The sequence below is a fragment of the Phyllostomus hastatus genome, unplaced genomic scaffold, assembly GCF_019186645.2.
Source record: "Phyllostomus hastatus isolate PE091 unplaced genomic scaffold, TTU_PhHast_1.1 phas_contig_1121, whole genome shotgun sequence".
NCBI lineage: Eukaryota > Metazoa > Chordata > Mammalia > Chiroptera > Phyllostomidae > Phyllostomus > Phyllostomus hastatus.
The window spans coordinates 136,062-156,582 of record NW_025333527.1 but is presented as its reverse complement, the minus strand read 5'-3'; the positions used below and the strand labels follow the sequence as shown (position 1 = coordinate 156,582).

The following is a 20,521-nucleotide window of genomic DNA, read 5'->3' as shown; positions in this document are numbered from 1 at the left end:
GTCATTTGAATACCAGAAAGAGACTCTCTAGAGTGTGCTTTTCCTCTGCTTTAATGATGAACAATGTTACAGTCACTGGCTACTTCATCAGCTTGAATTCGTAAGTGAAGGTGTTACAGAACAAACAAGGGGGGCCTGGGATGATATACTATTATTGAAAAAAAAAAGCCCCCAGGTCTATCACGTCCGCCGCCAGAGGAAAGACATCTCTCAATGCCAGAGATTTGTGAAAAGGAAAGGAAATGTTTATTTAATGCTATACAAACTTAAAGTAGTGACCTAATGTCTTTATCAAAAATCCTAAAGTCCCTTAAAACACCCACAAACAGACACAGTCCTTCCTTCCTTCCTTCCTTCCCCCTTTGCCCAGTCCAGAGTACCGTATCTCAGGAAAGGAAATAGAAGTCCATGGCTCAGGCAGTCCTCTGGTTCTTCCCAGTTAGTACGCCATCTCAACTGGGAGACCTCCCTGGTTTCCCGGCACCCTCAGCTGAGTCGCCGGAATCTCTGCTAAAACCAGGTGGTGGTTCCCCCTTCTAAAGCTGCGGGGGTCTCCACTCTGGCAAAGGCACATGGTCCTCTCTCCCAGGGCCATGGGAGTCCCCACTCTGCCAGAGACGCGTGGTTCTCTCTCTCAGGGCTGCGGGAAGGGAGAGTCCCCACTCTGTCCAGGCCGCGTGGTTTTCCCCCTTGTTTGTTCTGTAACAAAGGTATGCCAGATCAGGGTCCCCAGGCATCCCTCAATGGAGCAAGAAATAAACCTGAGATGTTAAGGTTGTTTGTTATCTTAGCACATAGCCACACCTATTTTGACTAATACATAATTATACCTGGAGTTGTATTATATTTGCATATTTTCCTTTGAATTTGATCTGTCATTTAAAACTTCGCTCTAGGCCACTGCTTTGTTCCTGTTTGCCCTGCACTCACACCATTTTCCTGTTTCTAGCTCAGTATGTGTTTTCTTCTATCATGCTGTGTTGCTGTTGTAAGAATTCACAGAGAACATATAAACAGTGCATTATAATTGTTGGAATAGACATTACCTACGAGTTAGAAGATATTAATGCATTCTTTCTCTTATTAATTCAGCTATGACCTATAGCATTTGTCACTTTGAAACTCAATTTCTTCATATGAAAATGAACATATTGTTCCAGAATGGACCCATGGAGGGGACAAGATACTGTTACCAAATGGACTCCTCTCTCCTGGGGTCTCCCTGTGATGCAGACCCTGACCTGCAGGGTTCGTGTGTTGTGGATAGAACAAACAAATTCACATGGACTACAGAAGTCCTGTGGGAAAAAAGGGATGGCATGGCCATTCTCTAAGTGAGAGAGAGGGCCCTGACTCCTGCCTGGACAGGATTTTATTGCTTTTCTGGGCACATATGGTTCTCCTTTACTATGTGCAGGTTTGCTTTAGGTGGTTACATTTTACAGATAACAAAATAGAGGATGTTGCTAAGTACATCAAAGAAAAAGGATATTACAAATGCAAGGGAAAAAGTGGTTGAACTGGTTGCACTAGTCCTTGGGAGGTTTAGCATAGATTTTAGGAAGTTACTTTAAAGATATGCAGTAAACATTTGCTGTTTCAATTCAGGGTGAAGGGGTTTTATCAAAAAGCAAGCCTCAAACCAGCCTAGGTACAATGCAGGCCTGATTCCCCACAGGAGAACTTATCCATGGGTGTGGGTCCCGTGTACTGACCTCACTCCCTGCTGGTTTTCTGAATCAGGGGCTGGGCTACATTCCCCATGCCACGTGGAATGGCTCCTTATACCCCTGTACTATGTTTGTCTTGCCCGTCACCCTTAGGAGTGATGGCTCTCAATGCCAGAGTTTGGTGAAAAGAAAAGGAACTATTTATTCAAAAGTCATACAGATTTAGGGTAACGGCAGAATGTTGCTGTTAAATACTCAAAGTCCCTTAAAACACTCACAGTCTTTCCTTCCCCCCCTTTGCCCAGTCAGACCAGTCAGTGGTACTGTATCTCAGGAAGTCTGTGGGTCAGCTAGCTCCCGGTTCTTCCCAGAAATCTGTGCTCAGCTGTCAGGCCTGATTCAGTTTCCAGCACCATCAGCTATTTCACTGAGATCTTCTCATGGCCTACTAGCATGAGTTTTTTCAGCCCTTTCCTTCTCTCAACATCTCTCCTGCATTCTTCTAAACTGCTAAGAGAGAGCTCTGCATGGCTGCTACATCTTGCTTTCCTGCTTCCTAAGCCATGTGGTTAAGGTAGCCCCCCTCTCTGACCCCCAAACCATGTGGTTAGCTTCCCTAAACCACATGATTCAACCTGCATGGCTGCCACAGCTGAATTTAAATCCCTGGGTGAATCTTCCTCTGCAACCCCAATTCTGACTCATCCCACAATCAGCTACACTTGCTAACACTCCCGTATTTTTCCAACCTTTCTTGGCTGCCATAGTTAGTCTGGGCAGGAGTGGCCCCATGGTGTGGAACAAACCATCTCCAAGCTCTCACACAGGCCCTGTAACCAGGGGGAGCTGCCTCCCAGCTACATCGTGCGTTGAAGTCACTCCCATCTCCCTGGTTCAAAGCATGGCCAGAGCTACTTAACATATCCATGAAGTTAGCCAGCTGTTATAGATGTGTAAAATAACCATTTTTGCATATCAGGTATAAAGCTGACCAACTGTTGATATGCAAAATAAATCTCAATGGCCCTGCTCCATGTGTCCCAGCCCGAGGTCTAGACTTGTAGGGGTGGAGATATCCTGTATTTTTATATTTCCTGGATACATCAAATTCTGGAACCCATTAGAAATCCCTCTTTGTGTGTCCTGGCTGCACCCCATTATAATATTACACTCTACCTATTTCAATTATAGTGTATGAAAACTAAAGCATCATAGTATGCATATTTAAATTATTGCTATTTATCTATTCATCTATTATCTCTATCTAGCATCTTCATGTAAATTGCTTAAATGTATTTTCCCAAGGTTTAGCTGGGGATTGTTTTACTTGCTTAGTTTAACTAATAAATATGCAAGTGTATAAATTCACAATGATAATGACATGTGAAAATTAGTATATCTTTAAAAAATTTTAATTGCTCTAAACCTTTGTTTCCTCAGTATTTCTTTTTTAAGTATATTTTATTGATTATGCTCTTATAATTGTCCGATTTTTTACCCTTTGCTCACCTCTGCCCAGTAGCCCTCTTCCCTCCAGCAATCCACCCCTCCACCCCAGCTTAGTTCATGTACAAGGATCTTGCATACAACTTCTTTGGCTTCTCCATTTCCTATACTATTCATAACATCCCCCTGTCTATTTTGTACCTACCATTTGTGCTACTTAATCCCTGCACCTTTCCCCTCACTTTTCTTGCTTTTCCATCTTAGCTGATAACCCTCCACGTGATCTCCATACCTACGACTCTGTTCCTGTTCTAGCTGTTTGCTTAGGTTTTTGTTTTTGTTTTTGTTTTTTTTTAGATTCCATTGTTGATAGTTGTGAGTTTGTTGCCATTTTACTGTTCATAGTTTTGATCTTCTTTTTCTTAAAGAAGTATCTTTAACATTTAATGTAATAATGGAACTCCTTTAACTTTACCTTGTCTGGAAAATACTATATCTGTCCTTCATTCTAAATGATAGGTTTGCTGGATAGAGTAATCTAGGTTGTAGATCCTTGCCTTTCATCTCTTTGAATACTTATTGCCAGTCCCTTCTTGCCTGCAAAGTTTCTTTTGAGGAATCAGCTGATAGTCCTATGGAAACTAGGACTTGGTATGTAATTCTCTGCTTTTCTCTTGCTGCTTTTAAGATTCTCTCTTTATCTTTAACCTTTGGCATTTTGTTTGATGTGTCTTGGTGTGGTCCTCTTTAGGTTTAACTTTTTGTGACTCTCTGAGCTTCCTGGAGATGTATGTATGTTTCCTTCACTAAATTAGGGAAGTTTTCTTTCAACATTGTTTCAAATAAGCTTTCAACTGCTTGCTCTTCCTCTTCTTCTTCTGGCATCCCTATAATTCAAATGTGGGTATTTGTAGATTTCTCAGAGTCTTCTTATACTACCCCTACTTTTTTTAAACCATTATTTGTTATTTATGTTCTGGTTGAATGTTTATTTCTTCCTTAACTTCCAGATCATTGATTGGAATCCCAGCATCCTTGCCTTCACTGTTTCCCTGTGGATATATATATGTTTTTAATTTTACTTAGTGTAAACTTCATTTCTTCCTTTATATTGTTTCTGTATTCAGTGAGTTCTCTGAGTACCCTGATCACCAGTGTTTTGAACTCTGCATCTAATAGGTTGGCTATCTCTGTTTTGTTTAGTTCTTTTTCTGGAGTTTTGTTGTCTTCTTTCATTTGGGCCGTATTTATTTGTTTTGTCAATTTGGCAGCCTCTCTGTGTTTGTTTCTGTGTATTAGGTAAAACTGCTTTGACTCCCTGTCTTAGCACACCTGTTAAGTTGTATGGGGTGGGACCATAGATAATTGCCAGGGAAGGGCACCTACTTTACCACTTTGTGGCTCTGTGTGGGGAGAGGGCTCAGTTATTGGACAATGCCACTGACTGGCTTCTGGAGGTTTGCTCCGCATTTGCTCCATTTCCAGTTACTTCACCCACTTGCCATATGTGACTGGTACCCTTCTAGCTGTTGTCCTGGTGGTAAATCCCAGAGTGGGTGTGTTTGCATACATTCTGTTTGGGCCCTTTAAATGGAGTTTCCTGAGAAACCAGCAGTTTCTTCCATTGTCCCAACTCCCACTGTTTTTTATAGCCAGAAATTATGGGGCTTTATATTCCTGGCGCTGGAACACTGGGGTGTGTGGTCTGGCCTGGCCTGGGGCTGGGGTTGCTCCCTTCCAAGGTATCCCTCATGATTTTTAGCCACCACATGTGAATATGGGACTACTCATTCCACTGCTGCTGCCCTCTCCGTACCAACTCTGCATCTATTCCTCCTTACTGTCTGGATGAATGTGGCTTCTTTAAATTCTTGCAGTTCCATATGATCCTTTAATTCCATACAGTTTGATTTTTTGGCAGTTCTGGGTGCAATTTGTTTTGAGGTTAGTTGTAATTCTTGTTATAGTTGTGCAAGGAGGTGAAGCGTGTCTACCTGCACCCCCATCTTGACTGGAAGTCCCTTCTCAGTATTTCTTATATTATGCTTCAATATAGTGATTAAAGGAAATGATAATTCCAGGGCCATACTTCAGAACACTATGGATAATGTCTAGGTAGTGATTTAACTATGTTGTTCATTAAATAGCAAAGCTAGCACTAAGTTATACCTGTGTAGCTATGTTTCTGGTTCAACAGTGGGATTTATTAGTCATGTGCACTGGTGTGAGATTGGGAGGCAGAAGCAATCTTTCTATCTCCTTTGAGTATTATTCTGCAAGAAACAATGTCATGGAAACAGAGGTACTTCTGAAACTGCTTCTCACGATCTTCTCTCCAGCTCCTGGCTTTGAGAAGCACATATGTAGCAGTAGTAATGGTGTCTTCTTAATTTCACCATCCTGATAACTTCTGCAGTTACAGAAGATGTCCTCGAAATCTGTTGTTCCAGTAGTGGCCTCTGAAGTAGTAATTCCCTAGTGGGTTGTTTCTATCCTGTTCTTTATTTCTGGAGGACCAGTTCAGAGCTTGCTCTTATAGTCTTCTCAATGATTCTCTAAGCACCTAAACTGTATTAAACTTATTCTTACATAACATATCTAGAGCAGTGGTTATCAAACTTTAGTGTGCCTCAGAATGACCCAGTGAACTTGTTAAAATTCAGATAACCTGGTTTCATTATCAGAATTTCTGATTTATTAGATATGGGAGTAGGATCCAAAAATATTGATATATAATTTTGATCCAGCAGTCTCACTTCTGGAATATACCTGAAAGAACCTAAAATACTAATTCAAAAGAACATAAGCACTCCTATGTTCATTGCAGCATTTTTTACAATTGCCAAGATATGGAAGCAGCCCAAGTGTCCATCAGTAGGTGAGTAGATAAAACAACTGTGGGATATTTACACAATGAAACACTACTCATCCATAAAAAAGAATAAAATTTTACCCTTTGCAACAGTATTGATGGACCTGGAAAACATTATGCTAAGTGAAACTAAGCCAGTCAGAGAAAGATAAATACCATGTGATTTCACTCATGTGTGGAATCTAATGAATGAACTGAACTAATAAGGAAAATGGGGACAGACTCCTAGATGGACAGCAGATGACAGCTAGTGGTGGGGGGAGGGAGGTATAAGGAGGCTAAATGGTGATTTAAAAAAATACAATAAAGATTAAATTAAAAGAAAAACTAAAAGTTCACGGGTAGCTGAACCAGAAAAAGTATTTTGAGAACCATTGATCAGCATCTTTGATGAAGTAGGCCTTGTCCCCAAATATATCAAATAATGTAGGCCAGTCACAATTGTTTCACAAAATTTCACTAATTGAACTCATTATGTAGTGATGATTCCAAAATGGAGAATATTAATTGGATTTACATAAACAATGTATAGTAACATGTGTTAATACAAATTTAATAATTGGCAAATTATGCTAGAATGACTTATGTTGAGTATATTTTTTAATTTTTTTCTTTGGAATAAACTTGTTTGGATGTCATATAGTAATATTATCATACAGTAACATATACCTCTCCCGACCTCATTCCCTGACCCCCATCTGAATATCAGTTTAGGACAGATAGGTAATACTTTTGTCACTATGGAGCTTTTCTATACATTCTGTTTTTAAAATAGAGGCTTAAAAAGAACTACCATTTAAATTTAATAATTATCTTTTAATAGTACATATACTAGAGAATCTTATTTTAAATTTTAGCTTAATCATCTCTTAGTTTGGCTTAGTACTTTTTACATGAAAGATTTTAAGGTCCAAAGATATAAGCCCTTACAGAAAAAGTTGATGCTGGTATCTAAATCTTCTGATACCTGGTCCAGTTTTCTTTTCATTACTGCTATCAACTCTCTCTGTACTGTGAGTTTCATGTTACCTATCTTGTATATCTGTGCACTCAAATCAGCAATGGAAAATTTTTGCCATACTTCAAACAAAATTTAAAAAATACACTAGTGTGAATTACATTGCCATACTTGTCCTGATATTTGATACTTAAGCATCAACCAAGGGTCACTATTTGCTACCGGTTTTCAAGTTGCTATTTTTATGCTGTTTAAAATATTATCTTATGCAATTTAAGTTGTTCTTAGATTCTTAGAAATAAATAATACATTTGGATGTTGTCCAGTATCTCCCTATGAATTAAACTCCCTTACTGTATAATTGTGTTGTTACATTTAATCAAAAGTTAGCTTCTTGCCAGAGTGGCTTGTTAAGGATTTGTTAATTCTGACTTTTAAAAAGATTTTATTTATTTTTTTAGAGAGAGGGGAAGAGAGGGAGAGAAACATCAATGTGTGGTTGCCTCTCCCATGCTCCCTTCTAAGGACCCAGCCTACAACCCTGGCATGTGCTCTGACTGGGAATCAAACCAGTGACCCTTTGGTTCATAGGCCAGCACTCAATTCACTGAGCCATACCAGCCAAGGCTATTTCTGACTTTCTTATCTGAAACTTAATTGAACTCAATGGCCAACAGTTCCTCTATCTAGTTTTCAGTTAACAAAATACATTTTGGATTTTTATTACTTTCTCCAGAATTCTTATTTTTCAAACTTATAACTTTTTTCTTTAAAAATACTTTTTTACAATGATTTAAGCAATTGAAAACATAAACAAATCACCATGAATTGATATTCTTGAAGCTACTATTTTTAATCAATGTAAGATAATTTTCAATCTCTTCTAATTTGTTTTAAATCCAATTAAAAATATATAACAGTCTGGAATTTTCTAATTCAGTCTAGTCTGTTGGCAACTCAAAGATATTTGGCTCATTTCAGTCTCTGTTGCCAGCTCTTGTCCACGAAAATTGTCCTTCCAAGCAGCCTCACTATGTACCAGGAACCTAGTAAAAGTTTGTTATGGAGTTGTGACATGGCCTAAAAATGTAGGTGGCAAGTTAGAGATCTAATCTTATAATTTAATGATGTTTGAAGAGATGAAATAAGTCATCTCTTCAAAATCATTTCTGACTTAGAATTTATTAGTTGACTAATACTTGTCAGAGCTGGGTGATGGTACTAAGGGTTTACTACAATATAACAGTCTCCCTATACTTGCATATAATTATAATTTTCTGAAATGAGCTTTTAGAAATAGTATATGAAATGATACTTATAAAGATTGTGTGGCAAGGTGAGGTATATCAAGAGGTGTTTAGTATATAATACATAGAGAAACTTTTAGGATATAAGTGAAAAATAATTAAGTATATCTTTACTGGGATTCATTGTGTACAAATAGGCCATGATTAGGAAAAAATGGGGGAAAAAGAAATTGATATGTTAAAGCAGAGATAAGTTGTTTTCATTGGTGTTTTCTTTGTTTAGACATCATCACTACTAATTTTAAGTGTACTTAAAAATTTTATGTAAATCTCTTTTTACATTTATTATATATAAATATTAATATAAATATATATTAGTTATATATTTATTAACTATATAACATTAAAGAAATAAAACAGTGCTCATTCTTACTGCTGGACAACAACTAGTAATAAAACCACACTCGTGCATTTAAAAATGAAGACCGAGTGGGGCTCTGCATGTGAGTCTGCCCAAGTGAGCCGGCTTCACCCGCACCTGCAGCCTCAGCTTGGATCTCAGAGACCCAGGCTGTCCCTGAAACAGCTGGATAAAGGGCAGATCAGAAGGCCGTGGAAACTCTGCTGGCACATTCCAGGTCCAGGGAAAGGATGAATTGCTTGCTTTTGAATGAGAATTGAAAAATTTTTAAATGGTAGTATTATGGAAAATTCCATTATTCATGGTATTCAATCAGACTCAGCAGATATCTATTTATTTACTAAGGATGAACCCAATGTAGCTCCTGAAAAGACAGAACATTTTTAAAAGAAGCTTTTGAACAAGCATGGAATTACAACCAATTCTCAGATTATCCCCCTCTGAACTTCATAAAAAAGGAGTACAAAGCCTATGAGGCCAAGCTCTGCTTTCTGGGTATTTTCAATTTCTTTTTAACTGATGCAAGACTCAGGCAGCTATTAACCTCACACCTCAGGGAGACATTTCTGTAAGACAGAGAAAGTTCCAGTACCTGTAGACCTTCAAGCCAAGAATCTTTCCAGAGAGATCCATGGATCGGTAGGCAGAACTGTCTTAAACATCTCTGTAAGTCATCCTCATAGCACTGTGGGCATTGGTCACATTGGGATGCAGGGTCAGTACATCATTGAAGCATGGTTGCTGTCACAGAAATTGCCAGAGTGGGAGAGTGTGAAAGTCTTGCAAGTGAAAATGGAGAGATCAGTCACCCTTCCCATCTTTTGTTCATTTGATAGCAGTCAGGATGAAGCCAAAGAAGTGTGTACTCCTAGCCAGAAGAAAAAAAGAAGCAAAGGAGAAATGAAGCAAAGAAAATACAAAGACAAAAAGCATATGATGAAACATAAAAGAAGATGAAAAGAAATAGAAGATTTATGAAACAGGATAGAAAGGCTGCATCAGCCCTAACTACAGAGGAGGCAGTGCATAAAACTAATGGTCCTCCAGTGAGGGTACACGGACCCCAGAAGACAGACAACCCTAAGCCTGAACAGACAGAGGCTTGCAGAGTAAAAGCCCAAAATAAAGTGCAAGATGAACCAGGCGATGGGATTCTTTTACTGGTCCCAATAGGAAAAACTCCTGCCAAAAAAAAACATGGAGATACAAAAACATATCACAGGAAAGAAGTCTCCAAAAAAAGAGTCTTGATCCCCACAAACCTTGTGGGAAGGCCTTCCCAACTGTGGAGACCCTGAAAGCAGCAGAGCTCAAGATTCCAGGTTAAGTGCCCAGGGAAGAAACCAAAAATCAAACAAGAGGTAGAGAAGGAAATAAACTCTCCCCTGGGGAAAAAAGACCTAAGACAGATGTCCCAAAGCCAGAGGCCAAGTTCTTCACTACAGCTAATAAAACTGCAAAATAAAGCTCCCCACATCCTCAAAGGGCCCAAACCCCCAAAGTGTCCCAGTTGACCTAAAATCAGTGACTCAACCAGGGGAAATATTAGAGCTGTCCGGAGACCTTTGGAAAAACACCTGGGTTCTGCCCCTGTGGGAACTTTCTCCAAGAGAGAGGCCTGGACTTGAATATGTTTAAAACCTCCACAAGTAATTCTGATACATGTTTGTGGGTGGAAGAACCAGTAGTTTGAATCCATTTTTTAAATTGCTCTTCTGAGTATTGGCTATTGTAATAGAAAATACAGTGCTTTCTTGAAGTGTATGATTTGCTTCTGAGGGAAAAAAATGATGCCTGAGTTTAGTAGGACAAATGAAAATAAACACCCCAAAATACGAAAAAAGTGATGCTGTAATTTGTGATGAAGAAAGAGTTTTAGCTTTTTTTAAGAAAAGATTGTGAGCCACTACCCCAGAAAAATTGGCATAAATATAAGTCAAATATCACAATGTTAGAATGTTTATGGAACATGTTCATGAAACTGTACTTTTTAAAAAGCTTTTCCATTCTAGCCCTCTAGGACAGGTTATACAACTATGACAGTTAGAAACCTCTTGTGTTAGAGATAAAATGCATCACTAACGATTGTGACAAGAACATAGTGAGCTTAGTATTTTTAAAATTTAAAATAAGCAAAATTATAAGATAAAACTTCCACTAGTTAAGTAAATGATGACTTTGAACTTGTAACTGTTGGAGAAAGTAATCAAAAGGATGTGACCACCCAGGGACCCATGAGCTGGACATGGCAATTGGTGGCTCTTTACCACCCACCATTCCCACAGTAGCAGTCGTGTTCAAGAATGTAGTCTTGAGAGAGCAGTGCATTGTTGAGACCATATGGATGGTATATAGAACTGAATCTTGTTACAGCCTCTCTATAAATCTTTAAGATTCTGGCAGTTGGGTGTGGAGATCTATTCACCTTGTGATCACCCAAGATAAGCCTGGTATGTAAGTTCCCTTGTTTATTAAACCTGCCACCTATTACTATGGAGTGGCCTGCCTCTTTCTTCCATCTGTCCTTGCCTCTGTGTATGAGGACCAGTTTTGAATTTACTCTGGGAAGCTCCTGAGTACCTATAGTAATAAATAATAGGAAGCTATAGTAATAATAAATAATAGGAAGGATAGTAATTAAAACATGGAAGAGTGTTTATCCTCTGTACCAAAGCTGGTACTAGGATAAAGCAAGCGAGACACCTAGGGAGCAAACTATAAAAAGGTACTCACTCTCTGGGTCAGTGAATGCAGGGTCGGCACCTGAGAACCAGTGTCACCTTAAGTTTTGCCCCCTAGGTGCCTCACTTGCCTTGCCTTAGTCCCAGCCCTGCTTTACATTAATCCAAGAAATCCAAATTACAGCTATGATTGACAGTCCCCCATTGGCAATCAGCTACTCCTGAATTACTGACTCACAGAAACTTTTAAGTAATAAATGGTTATTGTTTTAAGCCATTTGTTATGCAGTAATAACTAATACAACAGAAGATTTGAGAAATTTTATCTTTCTACCTTAAAAAAGGAATTCTATGTTGATGATATAGTCTTTTCATAGTGGTTAAAAACACAGACTCTGGAGTTAGACTATCACGATTGCAATTCTGCATCAGTCATTTGTTAGCTGTGTCACCTTGGGAAAGGTACTTAACCTGTTTGTGTTTTAGTTCTTCATCCATAAAAGAAGGAAAATAATAGCACCTATACTACAGGGTTGATGGATGAATTAAGAAAGTAAATATATTTAAAGTCTATCAAATAATAAGCATTATTAAAATGTTATTATTTCTTTTTTTGTCTCTCCTTACTTCTTACAGATACATGTCTTATTGTTAACAATGAGTGAGGTGCAGCCTTCCTTACGTGTAAGCATGTTTCAGTCATGCCTTACACCATAATACCTGGGAGTAGATGTGCATGGCTTCTGAAGAGGTATTTGGTATCTCCAGAAGAGGAGAAATGAGAGTTTAGGTGGGGAAACTAATTTTCTGGATTTACGTAACCAGGAAAATATCCCCTTATTATGCACATCTTATTTTATGTTTTTTTCCTTCTTTACATATCAGAGGTGCTTCCAGTTTCAGTAACTAGGGTTAAATTTTTGCATGTCTCCTATAAGAATAGACTCAAATAGTTTTCATTGTCCAAATGTTGGATGCCTCCAGCATGGTTGCACCTGTTAATGAATCTTGTTAATGAATCTTTTATTCTCTTGCACTGGATTTGTGTGTTTGTGTGTGACCTACATACATTCTTCTTGCTTGAAAGGAATGTTCTCACTGCTCTGCAGATATCATCTAGCCTGAGCTGGAGGTTACCATGGTGATGTGGTCATACAGAATAACTTCAAGACTACATCTTGCTGAGTTGTTTTCAGGGAGAATTGAAGACTGTTGTCTTTTACTGATAGGCTCTACTTAAACTTGACCCTCCCTGCTATTTCTTCCAAGAGTAATTAAAGAACTTTGTTGCTGTTGGATATCCAGGCTGGCTGTTTTCAAAAGCATGAAGTTGCTAGCATTCATTTTTGCAGCTTCCTCTTCTGTGACCTTTTCCTCCTAAACAGCATCCTTTTTTTTTTTTTCCTGCTAAGGCACTGGACCTTATGTTACCTCAGACCTTCCTAACAAAGAATAAACTCCTCTGATGAACTTATCCACACTATATATTTTTAAAATGACATCACTGTATTTCAGTTGCATTATTTAGACTCACCTTACAAGTTAAAACTGTGGAGAGAGTTACTATAGAGGAAAAAAATATATTTTTGGAAACACCCATATATGATAGAAATCTCAGCAGTTAGAAATACACAATGAGCTCTTTATTTTAAATTTAAAAATATAAAACACACAATTAGCTTTCAAGTAAGCCCCAAAATGTGTCAATTTCTGTTGAAAACAATGCAAGTATTTTTCCTTCTGTCTCAGAGGGAAAATTCTCCTGAAAATGAGTTCAATTTAATTTTATTTTCTTAGTGAGCATCATTTACATTTCGTTTTTATTGAATGGTCTGATACAGTTTTTTAGAATTTCTCAACATTTTGTTATCAGATTACATATTCAGTTGGGTATCAAAATCTTCAAAAAACATAATTGTACTTCAACAATGAAGAAAAACACAAAAATAAGTACTCCTGGTACTAATCCTGGGAAATAAATACATTAGAATCTTAGGCTATTTCTCCTTATTCATATTTGTATCATTCTTCTAGCATTTACTATTTGCTGTCTGGTATTAAACTTTTCGTGTGTACAGTTATGTCCGCATGTAAGTGGAAAACTTCATGATAGGGATCATGCTTCATGTTTTGTTGTTTGTTTCTGAACAGCACTTAATTAGCAAATCCATAAACATTAATTGATTGACAAATGCATTTCAAATTGATTACAGAAAGTATGCAAAGTTTCAAGGAAAGTGGTTACTCATAACTTTTCCCCAGAAATATTTTATACTAGCTCATCTTTAAGTTTTGATTTTTCTGCCTTAAAAGGATTAATGTTTGCTTATACATTCAACAAATTCTTATTGAATGCTAAGCTCTGTTCTTTGGAATATGAACCAAGGTAAAAAGATCCTTACTTTTATGAAACTTACATTAGTGGGAGGAAATAAACAGACAGGCAATTAAGCCAACAATGTATAATTCCAATGAATAAAAAGAAGCTCATAATACAGAGACTCTGCGGCTACTTTGAAATCATCCTCTATAAACAGATGACAGTCTGGGAAAATTTAGAAGTATGTTGAATTTAAAGATACCAAGAAAACCAATGTTGCTGAAGTATAGGTGACAAGAGAAGGGGATTATTAAATAATGGCAAAGAGAGAAAAAAGCCAGACTATGGAATGCCCTTTGCAAACTAAGGTAAAGGATTTGGATTTCATAAAAAGTACAATGCGAATCCACTAGAAGGTATTAAGAAAGGATGAAGCAAGATCTGACTTACATTTTAAAAAGTAGTAATACTAGATTATGGAGTGGAGATGATTTGGACAGGATGCAGTTGAGATGTGGTTAGACAGCTATATCAGAAGTTTTGATTTTTCTTTGACGAGCCTGAAATATTCATCTGCCATGTATGCAGAGATATGATGTAGAAGAAAGTTAGTTTCTAGAGATCCAAAGAGAAAGGGTTGAAGATAGGGATTTGGGGGCCATTAGTATTTAGTTGGTATGCAAAGCCATGGATTGTATGACATTAACTAGAAATGTTACTTTGTGAGAATATTGAGAAGGTGATGAAATAGAGCCTTGAAGCACCTCAGTACTTCAACAGAGGTTCAACAGAGGAGCATCATAAAAAAGACAGACAGTGTGGTGAGAGGACAGGGGAAATAATGAGATAAGAAGTGAAAATGAGATAAGACTGAAGAGTAAAGTAAACATAGTAAAAGAGCAGAAGCATAGTTTAAGACAAGACTAGAAAGGGGTACATGGGATGTGGTTTCATGGAAGTTACTTTAACATAAGCAATATCATGGAGTGGTGGGAACAAAGTCTGACTAGGCTGAATTTACCTATGAAAACAATGAGAAGATCACATAATATATATTAGGTGATGACAATAGTAATAAAATAAAACACCTATCATTTAGTGAGTGCTGGCTTTACATATGGCATTTTGCTAAGCACTTTTCATGTATTATTTTACTAATTGCTTGCAACAACACTTTGAAAACTATATTATTATCCTAATTTAGAGGTAAGGAAATTGAGACCTAGAGAATTAATTAACTTGCTAAGGTTGCATTGCTTTATCACAAGCAAAAGATTTGCAGCATTGATCTTAATGCAAAGAATTAAAGGAGCAAAATAATTATTGTGTATATTATTTTCTATATATTTTTACTATATATTTTCTTTTTTTAAAAGTAATTTTTTAAAGATTTTATTTATTTATTTTTAGAGAGGGGAAGGGAGGGAGAAAGAGAGAGAGAGAAACATCAATGTGCGGTTGCTGGGGGTCATGGCCTACAACCCAGGCATGTGCCCTGACTGGGAATCGAACCTGTGATGCTTTGGTTCGCAGCCTGCGCTCAATCCGCTGAGCTACGCCAGCCAGGGCTATATGTTGTTTTTTAATTACAGCAACAGTTCACATATGTTTTGTTTTTAGAGTTTATTAACCTAACTGGATCACAATAAATTAATAATCACATTAGCACTACAAAGAATTGATGAGTGCAGAGTGTAATATTTCTGATTTTTCAATTCTAAAATCCAAGTCTGGAGGATTTAAATTATCTCTAAACTATGTGTGTGTCAAAGTTCCAGATATAATGAATACATTTTAGAATGAGAGGACTTTTTAAAATTCATTTCTTATTTAAATGGTTTTCCTTGAATGTCACAGTAAAATAGCTAGAATGATTCATATTTCATGATTCAATATCCTTAAAATCAACTTGTATAATTTTAGATGATCAGACTATACAAACATTTATAATTTAAAAATGTATCTAAAAAACGGAAGTGTGCTATGGTAAGTTAAATATTTGTGTTGTGTAAACTAACAGAGAACAAGTATCTACTTACCTTGCAATATACTAAAATAATTTCATAAAGATTAAATATTAAATGTGAAAACTTAAACACATTAGGAAATCTGGAGTTTAAAAAAAAATATTGGATTGTGAGTAGCCTTTCTAGATAAAAAATAAGAAAAGAAAGCCTGAAAGTTTTGACTACACAAAATACAAAAAAAAGAATAACATGATGCAAAAGTTAAAAAATGTAAAAACCTGAGGAAGTGTTTTCTTCACTTACACACACACACACACACACACAGCATATACAAAAGACAATGTATATTATGCATATAACTAGTTTATACAAACAATAAAAGAAAGATGGACAGCTCAATTTTAAAAAATGGGCAAAAATATGAAAAGGTAATTTAAGGCAAACATAATATCTAATGAACAAGTGAGATGTTCAATCCTAGCAATTATTCAAGACATTCAGATAGGAACAATGTTGAAGTTGTCTCCACTTACTTAGTTCAATAAAAGGAAACAAAAGAAAATTGCTAATGAGTAATGCTGGTAGTGTGTGGATTATTAGGCACATTCAAACATTGTGGGTAGGAGTGATAAATATTTGTTATAGAGAAATTTTGGGAAAATACCCAATTATTTCCAATTGTATATTTTTTTTTGTAATGGACTAGAGGAAACTAGCACTATGTATATTATTTATAAGTGAAGCCTTCTAATTGTCACCAAACCCTTTTCTTTAAGGTAGAGGTTTTTGTACCAGGCTACACATGGGAAACATATGGGTAATTTTTAGAAAATACCCCCAACTAATAGGGTGAAAATCTCTGGGGCATAGACACTGCTAATTTAAAAAATCTTCCCAGTGGAATCTAATGTGCACTAAGTTGAGATCTTTGTTATAAACATCTTCTTCATCTTTTCTATTAGAAGAGTCAATAACAAACCTAAAGCCCATTCTATTGTTCAGGAAAATTGCTGACCTACTTTACTTAATGGAGAGAAGAGGATTTAGATCTTAGCTGAGCTTCTCTAAAAAGAATTTGCTTGAGGCCTAAAGGGAAGAAGCCTAGGGATGCTGGCTGGATTTCATCAGAAACATGAATCTCTGTCCAGGAAAAATAATAACAGATCAGAACACCTCTTCTCCTTTTCCCTCATTTACCTTTGAATGACTCTGGAGCTCTAGAAGCTTCAGAGAGGAAGGCTCCCACCTTTAGTTAGAAATCTGGAATCAGATTGGGTCATATGATGCTTAGTTGGCACTAAAACACAGATGAAGACATTTGATTTAGCTTTGTTCCTCTTTGACTTGAAACTTCCTTTTCATTGAATTATAAGAATCAGAGTATGAATCATCCAAGAGAAGTAGGCCTATTGAATTATGGCGAACACCAGAACAATATTATTGAAGCCTATTTGTAAACAGTGTGGCAATAACTATTTAAAAATTTCATCATACCTTATATGTTAGCATTTCCATTTACTGAGTTATATGGGGTATGATTTCCAAATATGGCTGTTAATAATTTCTCCCTTCACTGTACATACATAGAGTCTAAGAAATGGGGACTATTTTCTCTCTTCTTGTATGTGGGCTAGACTATGACTTATACAGTGGACCAATAAAATGCAGTAGAAGTAACATTCTGGGATTTTCATACTAAAACTTAAGAGATACTGCAGCTTCCATTTCTCTTTCTTGGAAACCAGCAGACATGACATAAAGAAATCCAGGCTACACATTTTGAGTGATTAGAGGACACATAGAGAGACACCCTGAAGGATGAGAAGCCACCTTAGATGAGATCCCAGTTAACTGCCACTGTGTATGAGTGAAACTAGTCCATATCATCCAGAACAGAAAAACCACTCAACTGAGCATTGCTTATATTCCTGATCCTCAGAGTCATCAGGAATTATAAATTTTTATTGTTTTAAGCCACTAAACTCTTAGTTGGTTATATAGTCATAGATAACACTCATCCATTCACTCATTCATTTGTTTATTTATTCATTATTGAGCATGTATTGTATATCAGGTGCCATTTTATACATTGGAAAACAGACAGGACAAGATAGAAAAGATTCTTTCCTTTTAGAGACTACTTCCTAATGGAGATAATAAAGAAAGTAATATCAGAGTGTAATAAATACCACAGAGGAATTAACTATGTCAATGATGACATAGAGTCTCTGTATGAAAGATGCAATAGTAGAAGACTTATCTGAGAAGATGACTTTTGAGTTGAGAGATAAAGGATGAGAAGGCTCCAGTCCTAAGGAAAATTGGAAAATTTCAAGCAGAGAAAATTGCAAATATAAATGGGAATGTTCTAAGGATAGAAGAAAGGATTATGTGGCTGGTGTGCAGTGACAGATGAGAAAAGGAAGTCAAGAATTAGTCTATTTAAGATGATTAGATAGCCCTGGCTGGCGTAGCTCAGTGGATTGAGCACGGGCTGCAAACCAAAGTGTTGCAGATTCAATTCCCAGTCAGGGCACATGCCTGGGTTGCTGGCCATGACCCCCAGCAACCGCACATTGATGTCTCTCTGTCTCTCTCTTTCTCCTTCCCTTCCCTCTCTAAAAATAAATAAAATCTTTAAAAAAAAGATGATTAGATAAAGAAGATGTGGTATATATATATGATTGATTATTACTTTGCCATAGAAAATAAAATCTTACCATTTGTGACAACATGGGTGAACCTAAAGAGTAGTAAGCAAAGAGAAATAAGTCAGACAAATGAGAGGAGAGGGATAATGGGGTAAAATAAGGAAAGGGCTGTCAAAGAACATGTATAAAGGACACATGGACAAAGGACACATGGACAAAGCCATAGGTTTGAGGGTAGGAGGTGGGGATGGGTGGGGCAGAGGACACATGGAGGTGGGGAAAACGGAGACAACTATACTTGAATAACAGTAAAAAATTATTAAAAAAGAGAAAAGACTAACTTACTGCTTTATTAAATTTACATTCTATTGAGGGAGAGATGCAATAAACAAATATGTAATATAATTTGCTTTTTCTTTTGGGTCTTCTAGAAAGTAGACACAGAAATGGATGTAGGACTGAAGAAGTTTGTAGAGGACTAACACCAATAAAAAGATAAGGGAGGAAGGGGCACTGGGCAGAGGTCAGCCATGATGATGCACCTGACAATAAGTATATCTACCCATCCAATGAGGCACTCCAGCACAAAATATTCTCATTAGAAGTGCCTAGGTTGTTGTATTGGCCTGTTGCTTAGCTGTTGGCTGAGGTCTCCAGAGAAGAGTTGTTATTTGTATGTAAAATTGAGTCAGGTCCTGAAGGCATTAATGGCTGGAGGCTATTAGCCCCACTCCTTATTTCTGGGCAACAGAAAGGTGGTCTGAGGACAGCATTTCTGTTTTTATTTTATTTATTTTTTATTAAATCACTTTTTTTATTGTTATTCTAGTACGGGTGTCCTAATTTTTCCCTCTTTGCTCTACTCCACCCATCTTCGCACCCCCTCCCCCACCATTCCCACAGTCAATTCCCACACTGTTGTCCATGGGTCATTCATATGTGTCCCTTGTCTAGACCCTTCTCCTTTTCACCATTATCCCCTTGTGCCTTCCCTTCTGGTCACTTTCAGTCTGTTTCTTTGTCCATATCTTTTTAAATAAAACCAAGATAAGAGAAAGTGATGTGGGAAGCTTATTTAAAACAGAATAGTAAGGAAGGCCATTGATGAGAAATTAAATGAGCAGAGACATGGAAGATAGCCTCAATCCATTTGAGAATCTGGGGTAAGGATATTTCAGGAAAGCAAACAGCAGGTGAGATGGTGCTCACCTGGAGCAACCCAGTGTGGCTGAAGTGAAGAAAGTTGGCAAAAAAGAGGTAGTATGAGATTGTGAAGATAGGCTAAGAACATAAGTAGAAACTTAAAGGCAATGGTTAGGATATTTTTCTGAATATTATGGAAGGTTTTGAAAAGGAGAGTACTATGACCTGATTTACATTTTAATAAGTTACATTGGAGAATTGTGGCTTGCACTAGGTTGTTAGTGGTGGTAGTTGTTCAAAGAGGTAGGATTCAAATACATATTTAAGCCTTGGCTTTCTGATGGGCTGAGTGTGGGAGATGAGGAAACAGTGAAGTCAAGGATGACTTCTTGGCTTGTGAACTGAGAAAATGTGAGGGGAGGAGAAGAATGAGGGAGGGACAGAGCTAAGGTCCTAGTGGGGAGATAAAGAGTTGTTTCAGATATGTTCAGTTTAAGGTTTGTATTAGATTTCTAGTTGACAGGTAAACAGGTTAAGAAGAATATTGCGAAGCTCAGAGAAGTATAATTGAGATTACATTTGGGAGTTGGAGCATAGATGAAATTTCTAGCAAAGAGATTGGATGAGATCACCTATGGAAGTGAGTGTAAATAGAGAAGCTTACCTCTGATTAAGCCCCAAGGCAGTCCACAATTAGGAAACAAAAAGAGGAGGAGGTAGCAAAGGAGGTAGAGAAGGAGTAGTCAGACTCAAAAGAAGAACAGCACAAGAAGAGGTGGTATCCTGGAAAGCCAAATATTAAAAAAAAAAAGAGAGAGAGGTGATGATCAGCTATGTCAAATGCTGCTGAGGGATCAAGTAAGGCGAGGACGGGGTATTGACTATAGGAAATGATATGAAGGGAATCAATGGTGACCTTGACAGGAGCAGTTTCATAGCAATAGCAGTGAGGAAAGCCTCGTTTGAAATCAAGGTTAAGAAAAAGGAAATTGGAGTTTGAGATAAGAGAAGCAATGCAAAGATGCATGTGTGTGTTTACATTTTAACCCTATAAGGAATTTTTTAAAGAGACACTATACATTGTGCATTTTGGACTATGTTTTGCTCTTAACAGATGAGAGATCTGAAATATAGTTGAGTGAGCT

General features: G+C 37.2%; 1 pseudogene; it reads left to right on the top strand.

Moving 5' to 3' along the window:
• Positions 1–8,671: 8,671 nt before the first annotated feature.
• Positions 8,672–10,133, top strand: LOC123817012 (annotated as a pseudogene).
• The last annotated feature ends 10,388 nt before the right edge of the window (positions 10,134–20,521 follow it).